Source organism: Anabrus simplex, chromosome 1 (assembly GCF_040414725.1).
Source record: "Anabrus simplex isolate iqAnaSimp1 chromosome 1, ASM4041472v1, whole genome shotgun sequence".
Lineage (NCBI taxonomy): Eukaryota > Metazoa > Arthropoda > Insecta > Orthoptera > Tettigoniidae > Anabrus > Anabrus simplex.
This window is the reverse complement of record NC_090265.1, coordinates 577,171,558-577,192,974: the sequence shown is the minus strand read 5'-3', so window position 1 is coordinate 577,192,974 and position 21,417 is coordinate 577,171,558. Positions and strand designations below refer to the sequence as shown.

Below are 21,417 nucleotides of genomic sequence, written 5' to 3'. Positions count from 1 at the left end.
AATAGCAAGGACGTTTTGGATAAATTAAATAAAATCAAACTTAATTTGAAATTTACTAAGGAGAACGAGATCAATAGTGCATTGAATTTTCTAGATATAACGGCCACGCATAGAGATAACACCTTCGGTTTCCAAATCTTTAGAAAGCCAATACAATCCTCTACAACTGTAAACAATTCTTCATTACACCCTAGTTCACAAAAACAGGCAACTTTCCATAGTCTAATATACAGAGCGCTTAGAATTCCTCCGTCGCCCAAGAACTTGAAGATCGAATTAAATTATATTAAGAACCGTGCTAGACTTAATGGCTTCAAAGTAGAAATGGTCAATCAACTGCTCAATAAAATTAAGAACAAGATGTCCACAAATTTGATACCAGACAAAACCAAAAATACTGAGTATACTACATTCACTTGTAACAACCACGCTATTCACCAGAACGCTAACGTATTCAAGAAACATAATTTTAATATAGCATTTAGAACCACTAGAACCACTAACACAAACCAGTCCACATTCTTTAACCATAATAAAGTTAATTATGACAAAAATGGTTATTTGGGATCGGAAGTATATAGACTAAAATGTTCACAGTGTAATTATTCATATGTTGGACAGACTGGAAGGAGCTTTATGACAAGATATATGGAACATGTTGACATGGAAAAACATAGGAAGTACTCAGCGATATGCTCGCATATGAGGAAGACTGGTCACCGATTTGAATCTATAGAAAAGGATCTAGCAATAATTAGGAATGTAGAAAAATGAAGAATGTTAGGTGAGCTAGAAAGTCTATATATCTATTTAGATCAGACGTTTATAAAGATCAGAATCTTCACGATGTCACAGACATTAAAAGTATATTACATGAATATTCAACACCTAGATCAGGGCCTCTCAGAGTGCATGCGCCTGGTGCATGCACTGTGCACGGTGCAAAAGATGACTTTGCTTGGTTGACAAGAGTGCATGTCCCCACTCCCCGATTTGGAGCAATAGCGCTGTCTCCCTCTTCCTCACTTGCTCCATAGCCGAGCATAGCCGAGTAGCCCAGAGACGAAGCGTTGGTCCAAGGCGATCCGAGCGGGACTGATGCACTGTGCACACGAACGCTGCGCTGCTGTATGCTCGCATGAGATTTTGCGCGTTTGAGAGGCCCTGAACTAGATTATTAAATACGGTTAGTTCAGATAGAGTTAGGATCCCTAATATGTATAATTCTTGTAAGCTCTAAAGCTCCTTCTATCTCTCCCAACTAGTAGGCCCGCTTCCATTCAACTTGAGAACTCCGCCCCTTCGTCAGCCTTAAGACAGATAGCTCCACCCATCCCCTCCTCCCTTCCACACTCCTCAACCCCCCCGAGTTTACTAAAACCCCTGCAGCACAGATACAATACGAGAAACAGAGCCAACAGAAGAGTGCTAACTGATATAACAGAAGGTACTGGGTAACTGTCTATAACAAACACGCAAGTCTAATATAGTCAAATAGAAGAACTCTCTCTTTTTGTTTCCCACTTTTTTAAGATTTTCTTTCCTTCTCCTGACAGAGAAAAATTATTCCAGTAGACTATTGAAATCTCTTGGCATGGGTGCTCTACAAAATTATGCCTGCAGGACGTTGCACATCTCTCAGGATCGTATACCGAGGCTTCAGTTTCCACATTATTTACAACTACTCTGAGTGTTTTATACTACCTTCACATTAATGACAAAAGCAGTGACCTTGACCAAGTCTTTTGCAAGACATATTTTTCTGTGTTTGTGATATTGCTTTTATTTTGTTAGAGAAAAAATGTACTATCCCATTAGGAGAAATAAGACAAATTGAACTGAACCATTTTATTAGAACTTCAAAATTTATATAAGAAGAAGTTTTAGTCTCGGACCAAATGATTTTAAAATAACCATAGACGTTTTACCATGATTTTATCAAATGTATTCCATTTTCACATTATGTGTACCAATATATTAAGTGATAAGGTTACAAGGCTAATTTTCTAGCTTCTTTTTGAATAGGCCTATTATGTGTAATAATTTTAAAACTGTATTAAGACTGAAGATGCCCTATAAAAAAGGGCAAAACATGTCCCAAAAGTGTTAAGTGTTAGTATGTATTTGTAACCACATATAAGTGGATTAACAAATACCTTCATTTGTTTTTTAAGTCGAAATACCATCTTCCATAAACTTGGCTCCAACTGTGTTAAGAACCTCAGCTCTTGTTCCGAGTATGCACGTCCTGTCTGCTTCAGCTCAGCCCATACGAACCGGGTGGATACAGCCCTTAATGAAAATGCAGAATAATTACTGGGTGTTTGAAACCTACTCCCACTGACAATTTACTGCTTGGCTGTTATTGCTCCTCCAGACATTCGGCAAGAAGTGTTTGCAAGGCAAGAGAAGTCACAGGTGGATCTCACAAACACCCATTCGGTATTTGTACATTGACCTCCACCCAGGATGATTGAAGTCCAAGAACAGTTTCCTCAGTGTCTCCAAGGCTCTGGATAGACCAACAAGAACAACACATTGTGATATGTGGCAAGCAAAAATGGAGCATCTTTCTGACTGGATATTGCCTTCTGAATCTCCACCCCCTGGTCATCATTTGGAATGGCCAACCTGGAAGGCACTGACTCGTTTGAGGAGTGAAGTAGGTAAATCCAAGGACAAGCTTAAAAAGATGGGGTTATTTGACAGATCAGTCAGACTTCTGCGATTGTGGGGAGCAACAAACTACCCAACACCTTTATGACTGTCAGTCCTGCCCTGTTCGTTATACACTTCAAGACTTGACTCAAGCCACTGAAGAGGGAATTGCTGTTGCCCATTTCTGGGCGGACTTTGTGTGAAACATGTTTGTGACATAAGATGTACTTTGTTTTGTTTGTATATAATACCTTACTTGTATTTTACGTTTTTCAACACTCTGACACGAATTAAATAAATTATGCAGCAAGTTTAACTGTTTCATTACTTCTACTTGTATATGTTTCATGAAATCAGTTCATCTTTACACTTCACATGGATAATATAAATTATGTTTATTATTGCAATTTATATATTTTGTATTTCCATAAAACTGCCAGAAGTGCTGTAACGTTACAATAATAACTCACGAGATCATGATCACACTGTAACTATTGCCCCCTGGGCCGGGCCTTGCCTTGGCTCATGCAACCCACCCTCGACGGTCAGTCTGTCTTACAAGGGCTGAATGATTCTAGCAACAGTCACACGAAATTAAATTAAGCTTCGCCTTTCTATACTTTTGAAATAATGTTATTTGCAATACGTCCCACTAACTCATTTTTTATGGTTTTCGGAGACGCCGAGGTGCCGAAATTTTGTCCGCAAGAATTTTTACTTGCCAGTAAATCTACCGACATTAAGTACGGTACCGAATGTCTTTCGACATAATGTTTTAAGCAATAATTTGCCAAGTTGGGGTCAGACGGCCAACACCTCAACTGTCTGAGTCACTGAGCCCGGCTCTATACTTTGTAGTTCCTGGAAAATTCGATCTAGAGCAATTTATAAGGATTCTCTTCCATTAATTTTTGTTGTTCTCGTGAATACAGAACTCGTCGTTTATCGTCCCTAATTCAACTTAATACCAAAGAGGATTAATACTATATCACAGTTCCTTCACAGCACAGGCTAGTCGTAAGCGAGGGGAAACTGGGATAGGAACATTTAACGACCATAGGCCTACTATTCACTTTTTTTAAAATATATAGCAGTTTCCTAAAAATAGCTCTTATCCAGTCCGTCCGGCCGTTATAATACACCAATTTACTTCATTCGTTTTTATTTGTTCTCTCCGAAATTACCTGCTGGAGATTCATCGGACATCATTTAAGGAGCTCCACGTAAGGATATCGGCAAAGCTACAGTTGGGCCCACAAGAGTTGAAGTGTGACATTTGAGCGGCGAAAGCAGTAACTACAAAGTACGCTGCGTTGTCATAGTTACTTCCATCTGCGGCATATCACCCTTTCATACAGGCTGAATATTGTATGAACTATGTGGCCTAATGCAATGAATAACCTTTGATCCATTCCTAAGCTCATGCTAATAATTTCGGCATTTAAGATAGAACACGTCATTGCCGATAAGTCACTAAACTGACAATAACCTCAACAAATGCACATGTTAAATAGACGATAGAACTATACAACTGGCCACTGATTTACTTACAAAGAAATTAACTAACGAAAATAATATTCAGGAAACAAACACTTAAATTATTAAATAAACCAGCAACAATTAACACAGTATTACTCCGAATAATATCACAAAAGCGGCTGAGAGCAAGCCAACCCACATGGCGATAGCTTCATTAAATGTGGCATCTCTTATCGTTGCCATAGCAACGGACCATTTTCGAGCAGAGTTAGTCAACTGTTTCTTCGCCGGTGGCGCTAAACATCAGACTTCAACTCTCGTGGGCCCAACTATAAATGATTAACAAATGATAGGCGACTAGAGGCAAGCTTGAAATTTCAATCAGGCTTGGTACACATATTTTATCCCTGGGGATAAGTGACATGTAGAGATAACCGAAAACGGCTTATTTCAGTGCTGAATCCACAGTTTTCAGGGTCGCTGAGATGAATAGTGACACTCCGGTTGACATTTAAGTCCAAGTTCAGCCACCATCGGCATTAGGGATGAGAAGGGATGAAAAAGAACATTTTTGTGTGTGGCAGCATAGCTCTCAACCAAACTTGGTACACATGACTTACTGTCTGGAGTAAAATACTGTCGGGGAAAGACACCCCTATGGTTGGGAGTGAGCGACATGAAGAGATAATCGAAACGACTAATGTTAGTGTCAAATTGAAAATTTTCGGGGGAAAACATGAATAGTGACACTCCGGATGCCGTTTAAGTCTATCGGCATTGAGGGAGGGTATGTTAAAAGGGAAATAAGAAAATTAAAAAGAAAATGTAGAATAGTAAACAGGAAAATCAAAGAAGGTAGGGAGAGTAGAGAAAGTAGAAAACAGCTAATGAGGGAAATGAATAGAGTGAAAAAGGAAGCAAAAGAATTATATGAATGGCATAATTCAAGAGGGTAATAACCACAAAGAGAAATGGAAAAAGCTGTATTCATATATCAAGAATCAAAAAGGAAAAGGAATCCAAATTCCTACAATGGTGGGAGAAGGGGATGAACACAATTTAACAGATACTGAGAAAGCAAACCTCTTTAGTAGGGAATTCAGAGATTCAGTAGATGATTGTCAGGAGTTGGAAACCAAAACAGAAGATAGAGAGACAGATAGAAACAAGAAACTTCTCATTCACAAATGAAGATATTTTCAGAGAAATCCAACTGCTTCAGCAAGGAAAAGCAGCAGGAAATGATCAAATTACTGGGGAGGTGTTAAAGGCAATGGGGTGGTACATAGTGCCTTATTTAAAATTTCTGTTTGACTATGTCATAAATAATAGTGTAATACCAAAGGAATGGAAGGAATCTATAATACCAATTTATAAAGGAAAGGGTGATAAAAGGAAACCAGAGAACTACAGACCAATCAGCCTGACCAGTATAGTTTCTAAAATACTGGAGAGTTTAATATCAAAGTAGATCAGAGGGATATGTGATGATAAAAATTGGTTCAAGAGGAGCCAGTATGGATTTAGAAAGAAATTTTCTTGTGAGGCACGACTGGTGGGATTTCAGCAGGACATATCAGATCAGTTGGATTCAGGAGGCCAGTTAGATTGCATAGCCATAGATCTTTCCAAAGCCTTTGATAGAGTGGAACATGGAATATTATTAAAGAAATTGGAGGGAATAGGATTGGACGTAAGGGTTACACGTTGGGTAAAAACATTTCTAAATTCAAGGGTTCAGAAAGTCAAAGTAGGAAATAACATATCGCAGGAAGGGAATTGCACAGGGTGGTATAATCGGTCCATTACTTTTCTTAATATACGTAAATGATTTAGGGAATAATATAACATCAAAAATAAGATTGTATGCAGATGACATAATTGTTTATAGGGAAATAAATACCATTGAGGATTGTTCAGAATTACAAAGGGACCTTGAGAGTATCCAACAATGGGTTGAAGAGAATAATATGAAGGTTAATGGAGGCAAATCAACTGTTACAACATTTACAAACAGGAGTTTTAAAACTGAATTTGAATATACTTTGGATGGGGTAGTTATCCCAAAAGATGGCAAGTGCAAATACAAAGGTATAAGATTTGAAAGTAATTTGCACTGGAAGGGTCATGTGGATGACATTGTTGGGAAAGCATACAGATCATTACATGTCATAATGAGGGTACTTAAAGGATGCAACAAAGAATTAAAAGAGAAAAGTTACCTAAGTATGGTTCGTCCATTATTGGAATATGCAAACAGTGTTTGGGATCCTCACCAAGAATACCTAATAAAAGAAATAGATAGTGTGCAGAGGAAAGCAGCAAGATTTGTAACAGGGGATTTCAGGAGAAAGAGTAGTGTATCAGAAATGTTAAAGGAACTAGGGTGGGAAACTTTAACAGAAGGGAGAAAACTAGACTTATAGGATTATATAGAGCCTATACAGGAGAAGCAGCATGGGGAGATATCCTGAGAGGCTTCAGTTGGAAAATAATTATATCGGCAGGACTGACCACAAATATAAAATTAGAAGGAATTTTAGCAGAAGCGATTGGGGTAAATTTTCATTCATTGGGAAGGGTGTGAAGGATTGGAACAGTTTACCGGGGGGTAGTGTTTGATCTTTTTCCAAAATCTGTACAGAGATTCAAGAAGAGAATAAACAGCAACAGAGAAAATAAATGAAATGTTAGAGGGCATTCGACCAGTGCAGGTTAATATAAATAAAAAATGTGTGTGAATAAATTAATTCCATCCCCTGGTCTAAGGAGTTGGACAGCCAAAGTAGGAGACTGCCTGTAGGGGTGAAGTACAGTGGGGACTTCGAGGGCCCTGGGACTGTTACGGTAGCTGTGAAGCAGGGGCGAATGCTGGTCATGAAAGTCAGGCTTGCTCTTCCATTCGTGAAAGTTGGTGGGGTGGGACATTCATAGTTCTGAATGAATAAAATTTATAAACCCAATAATCACTAAATCACATGAACCTTTTAATCATCGGTTACAAGAACATGCATTCAAACTGATTACGTCACACCTTCAAGAATGGCCAAAAGAATAAAAGACACATTTTACAATTATTAACAAATCATGACAAGCCAGTGATTATATAATTTAAACAAGTAAACGTCAAACTATGTACACAGAAAAATTGCAACTATTTATTAGATCTTCCTACTTGAAAACAAACGCTACTCTGCGGCTTCTCTTTACAAAACCATCAGTAACTTCATCATAGAAAGAGGACTGTAATCTAATTTTTGCAAGCAATCCTTTTTCAATCGACAACATAGCTAATGATGATAGCCTCTCCTGACCTTGAGTCAATCTGCAATATGTATTAATGCGTCTCAGTGTTGAAAAAGAACGTTCTGCAGAGGATGTAGTAGCAGGAATTGTTGCTACAAGTTTGATAAGCTTGAAAATTTCTGGCATACCCATGTACAATTTATTAACATGCATAAACTGCATTAAGTCTGAAACACTTTTCTCTTTAAAATCAGAAGGTGAATACATCACACTTAATTCAGTTTTTAAGCGAACAATGTCGAAAAATGAACCATAGGTCTTTTCTAGGGCAGTAACATCACTGTCTGGAAACCTATTTCTGTGCTTCTCAAACAAATCACAATCCAACAGCGAGAAGAACACAAATTTCTGTACGCATTTAATACGCTCTCCTATTTGGACAAGTACATTGTCAATAATTTCATTGAATAGACGTTTGTATTTTGATGTTTCTGGTTCATCACTAATTCTTCGATTTTTAGAGCACGGCTGTCCTCCATAAACATCAATTTCAGTTTCAACATGTCCATACAAACTATCAAAATCTTCATCTCTCATAGACTGGATATTTAAAAAGAGCTACTCAACCTTCTTGCCACAGTACTGAATATCCAGACTTTTTGTTTGTAAAATATTGAACACTGTATTGGAGAATGAAAAAATCTTGGAGAACACTGCCAGCAATCTAGTATTGAACTGATGTAAGAAGAACAAAAATCCTTGTGCTTTCAATGTAGTGTCTTCATCCCAGTTGTCACCAGCGTATCATAATATTCCTTCATAGTAGTAATAAGACGTGAAGCAAAATTCCATCTCGTTGGTGCTACTCTTGGCAACTTCTGAACAAAATCTCGAAGAGCAGTTGTTCTCTTTGTAGACTTTGAAAAAAAAAAAAAAAACAGCAAGTCCTGACATAGTTTGGAAGAAAATTGTACATTCTTTCATTTTTGAAGCAGACTGCTGTAGTGTTAAATTCAGTAGGTGGCTATAACAATGCACAAATGTCGCATATTGATACTGGTCTTGAAGTAGTTTATTAAGCCCATTCACATGACCGGCTAAGACAGCAGCACCGTCATATGTTTGAGCCACAATCTTTTCCTCACAACTGAACTCTTTTAAAATAGCACGAACATTATTAAAGAGGGCTCCAGCAGTGCGATCTTTACTAACGTCAGCAAAACCAAGAAACCTCTCTTGAATTTCACCACTTTCATCTACAAAACGGAGTAAAGTAGAGAGTTGTGACTTATTAATAATATCGGACATTTCGTCCAACATTATTGCCACAAAAGTTGCTTGTTTAAGCTCCTCCTTTATTCTTCTCACAATTACTGAACTTATTTCTGCTATTAAAATATTTTGGATTGCAGGCGACGTCCCTCTAAAAATGGTGGAGTCTTTCAGATGAGCTGCCAGAAGAGGATCATATTCACTTGTAATTTGTAGTTCGATGTAATTCCCTCTGTTTACGGAAGATGTAGACTCATCATGTCCGCGAAATAGTAGTTCCTGTTTTGCTAAAAAACACACTGCATCGATCAGTCGTTTAAGTATGTCACAATTTTTCTTTGCCTGTTCATTATGAAATTGGTCGCTGATGCGTTTCTGTTCATCCAGCTGGTGGTCGATCCTTGTACGCCCAAAGCTATTTAACTGCAAGAAACACTTTATATCGTTTGCAGATTTCTCATGTCTGTCAAGGTGTTCAAATCGTCAAAGCCACTTTTACACCATACACCGTTATCAGCAGAAAATAGTAAACACGGCCAGCAAAACAGTCTATTCATATTCTTGGACCCTGTCAACCAGTGCATATTATTATATTGAGATACAGAGAACGAACGTACATATTCTCTATCTTTCTCCCTGTGCTGTATCTTTAAATCTGGCAGCGCCGGACAGGATCTGTTTTCTCTTGGATAGTCCTCCGAGAAAATAGATTTGATAACAAGCTGTCAATAATGCACGATTCGGAACCCATTGCAGCACGTCAAATCATTCAGAATAGATGATCAGGAACTTACAGTACACTACTCACTGACACAACACACTAGATCTGTAGCTCTCAGACCAAAGCTTCCAACTATACATTACAAACGTGACAACTTGCAATCGGTCTTGGAGAAAAGAAACCTGCGCGCGCATACATTTCCCGCTGTGTCGACAGCTCCGCTGAAGCTCCTAAGACACGAGCAAGCTTCGCTGGACTCGCCAAGATATATGCAACATGCGATTTGTAAATTGCAGATCTATTACAGATACGGTACTGTACATATTGCATTTTTTAACTCGCCTGCTTTAGAAAAATATTGCGCTTGCGCAGCAAGCGTAGCATGCCCGGAGAAATCGCCCCTGCTGTGAAGGCCCTTCAGGAACTCTGAAAAGTGGTGGCAAAAGGGGCTCTGGTTAAGACGCAGCAGGTCGTTATGCTACTTAGGTTCCAGAATGGGTAAAGAAAAAAAAAAAGTAAATAAATGCAATGTAAATTTTAATCTTATACCAATCGTACAGTATCATTTGAAGTAATTCCAAATACTGTATATCAGTTGACTATATTTGTAAGTAGTACAGGAGATATTATAAGTAGAATTTTGTAAACAATATAAATTTATTAAGGATGAGCTGTGTGTTTAATAGAAAAAATTGTTAGCGTAAATTGTATAATATTGTATTATAGGAAAATTTTCTTCTCTTGTTAATTTAATATTTAGTGCTTGACAATAATGTATTTTAGTGTACCATTTGCCACCGAGGTAGACACCTCATGTGCAAATAAAGAGATTTTGATTTGATTGATTTTGAAATGGGTGACGTTATCTGACCTATTTAAACGAATGCTACGCAGCGGCATGCGTTCCTGTAGTACTGTACTTCCTATGAATACCCCTGTTCGAGTTCTAGTCACTGCCGCTGACGTCCTCCATTCTTGAACAGTTCCAGCCTTAGGAGTAAAGGTTGACGCTACCCCAGGTCGATTAAACCAAACAAGTTTCTTACTAAAAACTATTAACTTTTTCAAAAATAATCTTAAATAAGGCCTTTATTTAAAAATAGTACGTTTAAATTTACGTTTCTGCACGGTAGGCCATTCCAAACAATGCATTTGAATGTGGCCCTTGTCTCGAAGATCGATGAAGTTTTACAGTGACATGCACTGAATCCCAGCTACCCCAGCGTTGCTGGCGCAAATGATTTTGTATTTACATTGTCTTATTCCTTAGAACGTTCCGTTATCAAGTTAAAACAAACTGCGAACAGCCAAGTCAAGGCCAAGTACAGCGGTCTCGATAACCCGTTCGCTCTACAGCACTCCAGGTCTCTCCAGCGAGCATGGTTTCTTTGGCAGCGCGAAATTCAAATCTCTTGCTTGATGTTTGCACTTGCAAGCCACCTTCTCTTGGGGAGGCAGTGTAATGGCTGTTGGCCTCGCTCGAGATTCACAGCGTCTTACGGCGATATAGCAGCTAGCTTTGGGTATAGTTGAGGACAAAACATGACGACCTCAGATCTTGGAAGCGACCTGGAAGCAAATACAGTAGAGATCTCTACTGTATTTGCTGGAAGCCAGCTGTAAATCCCACCCTGCACCCTGCTCAGATAATGAGCTCCATGTGATCCTTGCTTGCTATGGAGAGGTTGCCAAACCACTCTCTTCAGTCTTGACTCTTTCTTCTTCATGCCGAGTGCAGTGCAGTGACCTAGTGAGCATTATTAATAGTAAGATATGAAATAACTGATATTTGCTATATTTATAACTTACCAGTTTAGCGCAACAGCAGTAATATGTCTGTATTCTTCTGGCCGTGGGTAAATGAAGAATCACGGTGTAACGAAGCAGAATTAAATCAGCTGTCTGGACCTTCTTCCTCTTCTTCACCAAGAACTCCAACTAAAAGTGACAAAAGTGTGATTGGCAGAGGTGTTAAATTACGAAAACAAACAGTGATTTGGTGAGGAACATTAAACATTTCTTAGAGGTGTTTTAGGGAATGGCGGTGTTATAACTGGTAAAAATTTAAATAATTTAGCATCGGAAGAGGCAGGAATCTGTATTACTACGGTAAAGAGGAGATACTATGACGCTTAGAAGGACCATCTGTAATAGTTGTGGATAATGCCTCCTACCACGGCCGTGTATTTAACCCTAAACCCAATCAATCCTGGGAAAAAAATCGAATCCTTCAATATATGATCGCTAAAACTATTCCTGTTCCTCATCCTGTTCGTGTTATACAAGTACTCCTCGAAATTATTATGGAGAACACGCCTATTGGAGAAAGAAAAAAGAAGTATGTTGTAGACCAATTGTAAGCCAGTTATGGACACAGTCTTGCACATACCACTGCATTTCAGTCCCATTGAGAAGGTGTGGGCGGAGATAAAAAGACCACGTCACAAAATCTAAGAAATTATTCAATCACTGAAGGAAGCCTGTATGCTCGTGACACCTGAAAAGTGGAGAAATTACATCAGCCACGTGGACAAAATAGCTACAAGAACATTCAGTCCATTTTTGACAATGAGAAGATTTGTATACAACTAATAGATTCTTCTGGTTCTGAAGAGGAAGATGACGACGACGACGACGACGAAGATTAAGGTAAAATTTTAATCAGAAGAAATATAATGGATTAATGGTTAATCTTTATGTACCGGTATATGATGATACTGGATTTAAAATGTTAAACTAGTAGTATTTCTTGTAATATTTCTTTGTTTGGAATTGCTTGTTGTAGTAGTAGTAGTTGGGTAATTATATTTGAACTTTACTTTATTATCACACTAATATAAGTGACCACTGCCACCTGTTGCCAACTGCAATGTGTTTGTTATTATTAATAATAATAATAATAATAACTAGCTTTTCTGGGGATCCATACGTCAAATTAAATGTATTTTTCCATTTTACAAGTATTTATGGACCCCCCTCCCCATGGCACTACAGCCCTTGAAGGGCATTGGCCTACCGAGCGACCGCTGCTCAGCCTGAAGGCCTGCATATTATGAGGTGTCGTCTGGTCAGCATGACAAATCCTCTCGGCCGTTATTCTTGGCTTTCTAGAACGGGGCCGCTATCTCACCGTCAGTTAGCTCCTTAATTCTAATCACGTAGGCTGAATGGACCTCGCACCAGCCCTCGGGTCCAGGTAAAAATCCCTGTCCTGGTCGGGAATTGAACCCGGGGCCTCCGGGTGAGAGGCAGGCACGCTACCCCTATACCACGGGGCCGGCAAATATTTATGGATAGTAAAAATAAAATAAATAATAATCCAACCTATTTGAAACTTTTTATGGTTTGCAAAACACACTAAAGTGGGAGTTAACGCCTTAAATGGTATTGATTTCCCTTAACTGTCAGAGGCTACCGTCTGGGCCACGGAGGAGCCAATAATTATAGCAATTATGAATATTTAATAATTCAGTTGTCTCTTCATTCAGTATGAATAGAATATTATTTTCACTTTTAAAAATATTTACATTACAAACTGTGCAGCCTGTTGGTGGGATAAAATTAGGTAATTTGAACATTCATTCTGTTAACAATTATATGAAAACAGCAGGAAATTATTTATTATTATTATTATTTCCGACTCGTTGGCTGAACGGTCAGCATACTAGCCTTCGGTTCAGAGGGTCCCGGGTTTAACCTCAATTGGTTAATTCCCATGGCACGGGAGCTGGGTGTATGTGTTGTCTTCATCGTCATTTCATCCTCATCACGACGCGCAGGTTGCCTACAGGCTTCAAATAGAAAGACCTGCACCTGGCGACTCGAACCCGTCCTGGGATATCCCGACACTAAAAGCCATACGATATTTCATTTTTTTATTATTATTATTATTATTCATGTGGCTATTTCAGCCTTATAATGTTCTAGCATTTACGTGAAATGGAAAACTACAGAAATTATTTTAAGAACAGCCGGTGGGATTTGAACCCACGGCACCTCCCGACTTCGGGTTACTACCCCGTCGCACTATCACTGAACTAGTCCAGTTTATGGGTCGTTTAAGTTTGCGTTTTAGTATTAATGGGTCGCCCATCGTTACCTCATAACCTACTTTATATCGCATAATACAATATTAACATTTTTTTCATGTCTAAATTCCCGAGCAATAATAATAATAATAATAATAATAATTCAGTTTACATCGAAATGACAAATAGGTTCCATAAATAGGTTTTATTCCTGCTCTGGCTCGTTTGGTGCTAATGAGGTAGACGATTTGTCAACTCTGACGGTGTCCGGACATTTGCGGTCACGGACAATTGCGGTCATCACAAAATCACGGACATTTGCGGTCAATGAGATAAATTTGTCCCCAGTCACAGAAATTCCCCAATTGTCACAGGACATTTGCGGTCACTGCAGCAGGGGGTGGGTCTCATTAGTTTAATCTCGGGATATCCCCGCTAACCTGCCTGATCTCCTGCTCGCTCCTTGCAGATCAACATTTTTCTTTCGCGGGCATTATTTAGAGACTGATACCTTCAGACACAAACACAATTCTATATCGAAACTTCCTGGTGTAATTATTTACTGTTGTAAGCTGTAATGTATTTGACAGTTACTAATAAGGCAAATGGTTATATGTACATAAAGTAGGCCTATAGGGAAAGTCAACATGAAATCGTCACCTGGGTGTGTCTGAAGGAGAACAAGCCATGTCATGTTTTTGGTAACATCGAGTTCTTTAGATGATAAAAAGTATACTCTATTCTATTTCCTATCCGTCCTCTCTTGGTCAACTCTTGTTCTCTTCCGACTCGAACGGTACGATATTTGCCAAGCCCAGACAGTCTTACATTTTCACGTGCTTCGTGGCTTTTCCCTTCTTTTTCCCTAAAAGAGTGTCGGATCTATTCGACTTTCTTTTCTGGTTAGTTTTAAGGGAGGATGGTGACACCGTTTTACTTTCTCACAAAAACAGTAATCACCAACACCGCGAAAAGGTCTCGTGGCTACTACGATATAAACATTCTCGCAGATATACAAGCTGGCATAATTGATATTTAAACAGCACAAAGTGTATTTTATATACAAACATCAGAGGCTAATTCAAAAAATAAGTTTCATATTTATTTATGGTGGAATAATTAAAGGTCGGCCAGGGTACAAGAGACACTGTTTTATTCTGCACCAGTCCTTCATTTTTAGAAAAAACAAAAGTTAATCCTTCGTTAATTAATTCAAATTTATTTTATTTATTTAATTAATTAATTATGGTAGTCTAACGTCACTTTAACATATTTTTCGGAGAAAATGGGATGGGAAAGAATTAGAAATGCCGGACTCAGTGGCTCAGTTGAGGCGCTGGTCTTCTGGCCTCAGCTTGGCGAGTTCGATCCTGCCAATCCACGCTTCCAAGTCGTGAGCCCCCGGGACCCTTTTAGTCACCTCTTACGACAGTCAGGGGGTTCCGTGGATGTATTCTTCGTCTGTGTCCCCTACCCGCAGGGGGTCAAAACCTCCAAACTCGAGTACATACAATAATTTGGACGACAGTAAATTATATGTTTTAAAATGCTGATTAGTATCATACTTTATCCGGGCTTTGGACTGGCAAAATGATTTTAATACAATCATTTTCGCGTGTTTAAAATCAGCTGTAACTAGGCTTCGTAAATTATTTTTGTCGGCTTTAGGTAAGCGTCGTTATAATTTTGTTCCTTTGTACATACTGTACCTATTTACATTAGGAGTACCTAAAGCAGCAAGAAGATTACGCAAGATTTTCTGTGCAAGATTTTCTACCTTTAAGCAGGACCTGCTGTCGCTAGTTTCTTCATATTTCTTAGGAATTCTTTCAATCCTGCCGTCTTTCTTCACATGTTTCGTCTTTCTCCTCTTACCTTCAAGATGGAGCTCCAGTTTCAGGTACATGCAGTTCGTCGCTTCTGCTTCCTTCTTTAAACAAACCACCAAATCGTCCAACCGAGGATGTGGATTTCCAACTAAAGAGTTGATCTTGTGATGCCATCCCTCTACAGCATTTGTTGTTCGATATCGCTTTTTTGTAACAGATCCACACAGTGATTGGTATCTCGCTGTTTTCAAGCCATACATGTACAGATTTGTCGAAGAATCCAGTTAAGTTTTTCTGTAGAAGGAGCATGAGAATGTATGACCAGCCATCCCTCACTGACGTCATTTGGCTTCAAAAATGCCAGAGCAGCGCACATTCGGATGTGCAGACGTATATCTTCGTTCTCCTTGTATTCGCTCGTCAGGCCAAGTTCCTGTACTTTTCCGCACAGACATTGCTTCATATGAAAGAAACAGCCACTTAACTCTGCTGACGGAAATAATTCTCGTAGGGCTGATATCGTAGCTGCTTCGAAGCCATTAGTGATTTTCTTAGGATTCCATTGATGGAACCGCTTCCAAGATAAGGTGAAATAAACGAATATAAGTTTCTTTCTTTTTGTTTGGCAGGAACGCAAAGACGACTGGATAAACGTTGCTTTCATCACTCCGGCCTCCAAGGTCTGCGTGAATGGTATATATCTGGGCGAACTGTTTGCTGCAACTCTCGAACGTATAAAAAAAAAAAAAAAAAAAAAAAGCGCATAATGTCTAAGACTTTCTCTACCTTTTTCGGCACTAAAAATCATAATTCTTTAGCCTATGCCGTCGTCAGCTGAACGAAACGGTCTGCCATTATTCATCCTTAACGTCTCTTCATTAAGAATAATTATCCGAGCACTTGTTTTTGGCTCTACCTGAAGTCCGCGTACATGATTTCGTTGCCGACACATCGTTCTTTTTAAGGTTTCTTGAGCTGGCATGTCAGTGACAAAGTCGTAGCCCCTGTTATGCAGATCACGCAACTTCTGCACGTAAATCTGTGATAGTGGAGTCACTTCTCTTGCTCTCTTATTTCCATCTTGAACTTGCTTTTTCACTGTGAAGGCCGCTTCTTCAGGTGGTCCACGCTGATGAACGACGGTATGAATCATTTCTTCGCGCCTCTTGTCCTCAGCCCTCCTTTACACTTGTTCTTCTCCTTCAGACACACTCAGGTGACGTTAACAGGTTGACTCTCCCTATATTTTCTGTACATACAACGTTTGTAAAGTGCACAAAGATTTTCCTGACTAGTAACTGTCAACTCCATTACAGCACACAATAGTAAATACAGTAATCACACCAGGAAGTTTCGGTATAGAATGGTGTTTGTGGCTGAAGGTATCAATCGGTAAATAATGCCCGCGAGAAAAGAATGTTGATCTGCAAGGAGCGAGCAGGTGCTCAGGTAGGTTAGCGGGGATACGCCGAGACTGAGCTGCAGTGACCGCAAATGTCCTGCGACAACTAGGGAATTTCTGTGAGTGGGCACAAGTTTATCTCAGCGACCGCAAATGTCCGTGACCGCAATTGTCCGGCAACCACTGACTACGGCAGACGTACTAAATCCTATTAGCCCCTAATAGGCACCAGGTTGCCGCTGGAGGGTAGTGGTGTGAGGCGAGGTCGTTATGTTTTGTCCCCAACTATACGTGTTAGTTCTAATAGTTAACACTTAAAGTGTTCAGGGCCACACACCAGAGGCTAGAAGAAAAAACAGTAAAGCTACCTACTTGTACTTGGTCTTGCTAATAAAAATAACCATTTTATAAAATCAATTGTAATAAAATGTTTATTTTTGGATTTCGGTATGGATGAAGTTTTTGGGAGCGATTCATTGATGGCACGTGTAGAGTATGTTTTTCGATGCACGCGGAAAAATATTTAGTTGCCAAGCACGAAGTACAAGAATGTTGTGTTCATTTGCTGTGTACGAGTGGGTTTGCCTGTAATGATGGTACATTGTGAATTTTTGTAGCGTTCCTATTGAATTATAGGTATAGTTTTCACCAGTTTTGTGGCATACGTCGTGAGGCATGTTCTCCCTGTACGCCTACCTAAGTTCAGTAAGCGACTGAAACTGTAAAACTTGGGTGACGGAAAAATACCTCCTAAATTTTTTGCTCATGAAGTTTAGGCTGCACTTTCTAAGTAAAAAATAACAAGTTAATACCAGTACATTTCTGTGAAAACAATGACTGTACTATTATGAAGCTTCAGCGGGTGAAACTGTAAGTACACTGTTTAAAAATCAGCTTAAGTTATGATGGTGCCGTCACTGCCGTAAATATCAATTTCGCAATATGTGCGAGTATGTTGTTGAAAATATTCTTATTCAAGTAAGTCAATTTTTTAAGTTCTTTAATACCTACATTGCCCGTGGTTTCCCATTTTCACACCAGGCTGTGCATTAAGGCCACGGCCGCTTCCTTCCCACTCCTAGGCCTTTCCTATCCCATCGTCGCCGCAAGACCTATCTGCATCGGGGCAACGTAACGCCACTAGCAAAAAAATATTTATTCATGTGTCTGGTCTGTTTGCTTGTTATATTTCCACTTATGTGTAGAGCGAGTTTATAAAATAATAATGTTGGTTTTAGAGAGTGGTGAGGGTGCGATTGCTTGTTTCTTCTTAAGTGTTTGTAGCTCGGGTAACGAATGTGTTCACCGCACGGCACTGGAAGTTTAACAGGACCCCCTACTTGAGGTAGTTCCATGTTTATATTTGACATTCCCGCAAAGATCATGTCTGAAGCATGTCATTTTAGGAACGGAGAACTAACCGCTCTCTTTTCCCATTAAACTCGAAACATTATTTTATGAATTTTAATATTCTAAACAAGCCCGCTAAATTAAAGCTTTTTCGCGAAGGGCTATTCAATTAAATACCAATATAAAAACGCTTAGCATTGTGCGATAAAATAAATCACATGTATGACAGATATTTAATCAAACTCAGTATTCGATTAGTCCACCAACGTTAGGCGGTTCAAGTCCCGCAGATGGAAACATTTCAGCATTAGAATGTTGGCCGGTGAGGTGTTAAAAGTCTCGATTCAGCTTTAAACCTCTCCACCATCTTCAAATGGAGAAACTGCATACGATGCTGTTCATGGCGATTCGGTCGTCGAATGGTGAAGTAAAGCCTTCAGCAGATCCCTTGGTGTTTTCGACAGGAGTAGGCTATGTGCCGAACCAGGTTTCACATCCAGACGGGCAAGTCGCCCACGGGAGTCAAATAGAAAGTTCTGTACCAGGCGAGCCGAACACGCCCGCTAAATAAAGTACGCAAGTATTGTCGATCATCTCGAAGTCGTGTTTTAAAAAGGTATCTTATAGTTATGAAATCAATTACCCTGCTAGAATTTGTCACTGATCAATACACTACGTTCGAGATATTACAGTGTCTGCACACTTACCTTACAGGATGCGTGTGAAGAAAACTGTGCACCTACGCCTTCAGTCCAGCCAAAGCAGATGCCGGAGCTGCATACAACTCATTTGAAAACATTTCTTCCCAACTGGGTGGAGTCTGGCATATGGCATACTGTAAAAGGAATCAATTAGAACAGAGTATAAATGATCGTCCTATCAAAATAATCGACCAATGACAATTTCATCTGCGTGTTGCAATGTAATTGGGAATTCACTTTTAGATGGAAAAGGTGATTAAGGAGCGGTGAGGGAAAGAATAAAACACAACTTTCAACTTCAGAATGATTCGAAATTAGCAACTGTATTGGGTTTGAGGAGCTTAGGGAGTCATTTTCACGGCCGTTCTCTTCCTTTTGTTCATTCTTCGAAGGATCGAAAATTTTCCTTTTTTTCCCTTCCCATTAGTGTTAAGGAGCGATTGTCCATTTGTTTTACCGGTACTTGTACTTCTTAAAATAATACTTCCACTACCACCATTTCTACCAAACATTGAGTGCAATGAAAATTATCCTTGATATTTTTGTTTATCCTATTAATCTGTTTTTGTAATGTTCGCACTAATTCCGGTCGGTTTTCGGCGAAGATTGGATAGGAAATCGCTAGGACTGGGAAGACAGCGCCCTTGGTCTTAAAGAACAAACCCAGCGTTTTTCTAGTGTGAAAATGGCAAGCCATAGAAAATCATCTTCAGGGGTGTCCCCCAACCACAAACTATCAGTTGCTCGTGCCGCGCAGCTCGCTCGTTCGATCATGTGTGGTTTAATACCACGTCCAGATAATATGTCCCATAGAAGCCGTTGCACCTTCTTTACCTGTTGACGCACGACAATACGAAAGGTGTTAAATCATGCAATTCTATCACCGTGTGTGTGTGGACACAGAGCAAATTTCTAGGTGAAGGAATTCTGTATGCCAAAGACTAGCTCATGTTCCGTATGTAGTGGCGCGAAGAGAACAGGACAAAACTCGCTGGTAAATGAAGCACGTTTGAATACATTACTTCTCGAGAAGTAGGCCTACTGGTTCGACTTTCAAAATAATTACGGTCTTGAATTCATAATATTTTTAAGTTTAAAGCTACGTGTAAGAAACAGCGGAGTTCCACTTAAAACAAAAAAGTAAGTTGTTGGTATCCTTATATAAGAAGATATTGCACCCTTTAAAAGTAGTCTTATTATGAGCCCCTTTGTAACATTACTGAAAGTGAAAACAGAATAGGACTATCTTTAACGGTTCATGAGTTATTTGAAGTGGACACCTTCGCTGAATAACCCTGTATGATACCTAAAGTTACGGATATGTCACGGAGATATATTGCCCTTTCAGTACAACTATGTAATGTTCTAATAATTCTTATACTCACTGTGTTTCTCTCCATGTTGCCTAGAGCCAATATCAATTAACAGTGAGTTTCGAAAACCAAGGTTCTCGTGTAATAAACAATCCTCACTGTCTCATAGCTTTCCTCTTCAAATTCCCCCCCCATTCATAGGCACCGTTTACCTACGTAGGCCTATATAGTGTTCTGCACATGCTTCACTTATGGGTCATTAATGTCGATACGAATCGGAAACTCATATTTGATGCTCAAGATTTTAGTTTTAGGACGCACTTTTCCTAACAAGAAGTCCTATTCAAACTTTCCGAGTACAATCAGTTCGGACTTCTCTCCAAATACAGTTATTCCTACATTACTATTCGCCCAACCCTTCGAAAATGTTGATAAAACATTCGAAAGAAGTTGTGTAGCAAGTTTGGATCGCAACTACGCTACCAATACCAAACTCACTCAATATTATCTCGATTGTTCCATCGCCAGTTTACCAATTTCCATTATTCCGACATAGATTTCACACCAGCAACGCCCAAAATTCACGTGCTCATTGTTTCTTGATAAATAATAACACTACATTGACAATATTTCACTCCACGAACGGTCGTTCTTGGGTTAATTTCAACCAGTGGCCACCCCATTAAATGCCATTCCCTCATCCTGCTAGGATCGATAACAAATTAATAACTATGAATACGTAATTGTCAGCATGAATAATGATTTCTAAACAAATTCTTCCGTACAACCAACACAGCCTTTCTATTCTACTGTTTCATGAAACAATTTCTTGAACTATTTACAAAAATACTAACCAATTTCCGTACAACAAAATCCTAGTAACATTATGTACTATGAAATATCTTACTTGTATCTGTTACAACAGTGGAGTAGGCTTACTTATGTCTCGTTTCTTCAAGTCAAATAACAGAACACAACGTTGCCTACATGACCACCAGACGGGTCAGCCGTCTGTATTCAACTGATGGAAGTGTGATGACGTAACAACCAAACTCGAGCATAGATGAGCGTCACTCTGCTACAACGGAATCTTCCACACATGATTTTTGCAATGACACGATATTTCTAATATGCAAAGGCGAAATTGTATTGCTATGGTTTTGTTTCCAATTAACTGTACGCAATCTACCCATCGTTACCCACAGAGACGAAAATAAATTATTTATTAAAAATTCCGGTACACGATATTTTTCTTGAAAAAGTCTTTTCTATATATAAGATATATTTACACAAACTTTTATTTTTCGCTTCCTGGCAGCAGAAGGACACTCCCTCGTCAGGCGGGGTTCATTTGGTTCAACTCTACTCTTTATTTTTATTATTAACAGATGCATTGCAAGTGGGAAATAACCCGGTGG

General features: G+C 39.2%; 1 long non-coding RNA gene across 2 annotated transcripts in view; it reads right to left on the bottom strand.

Moving 5' to 3' along the window:
* LOC136870315 (uncharacterized) overlaps nucleotides 1-21,013 on the bottom strand; it is a 36,095-nt gene extending 15,082 nt beyond the window's left edge. For both annotated transcript variants that reach the window (XR_011018017.1, XR_010859755.2), the window contains exons 1-3: nucleotides 20,907-21,013; nucleotides 18,693-18,820; nucleotides 11,186-11,314 (exon numbers count right to left, since the gene is read on the bottom strand). This is a non-coding gene — a long non-coding RNA (uncharacterized lncRNA). The remainder of the gene's footprint in view (nucleotides 1-11,185; nucleotides 11,315-18,692; nucleotides 18,821-20,906) is intronic.
* Between the last annotated feature and the right edge of the window lie 404 nt (nucleotides 21,014-21,417).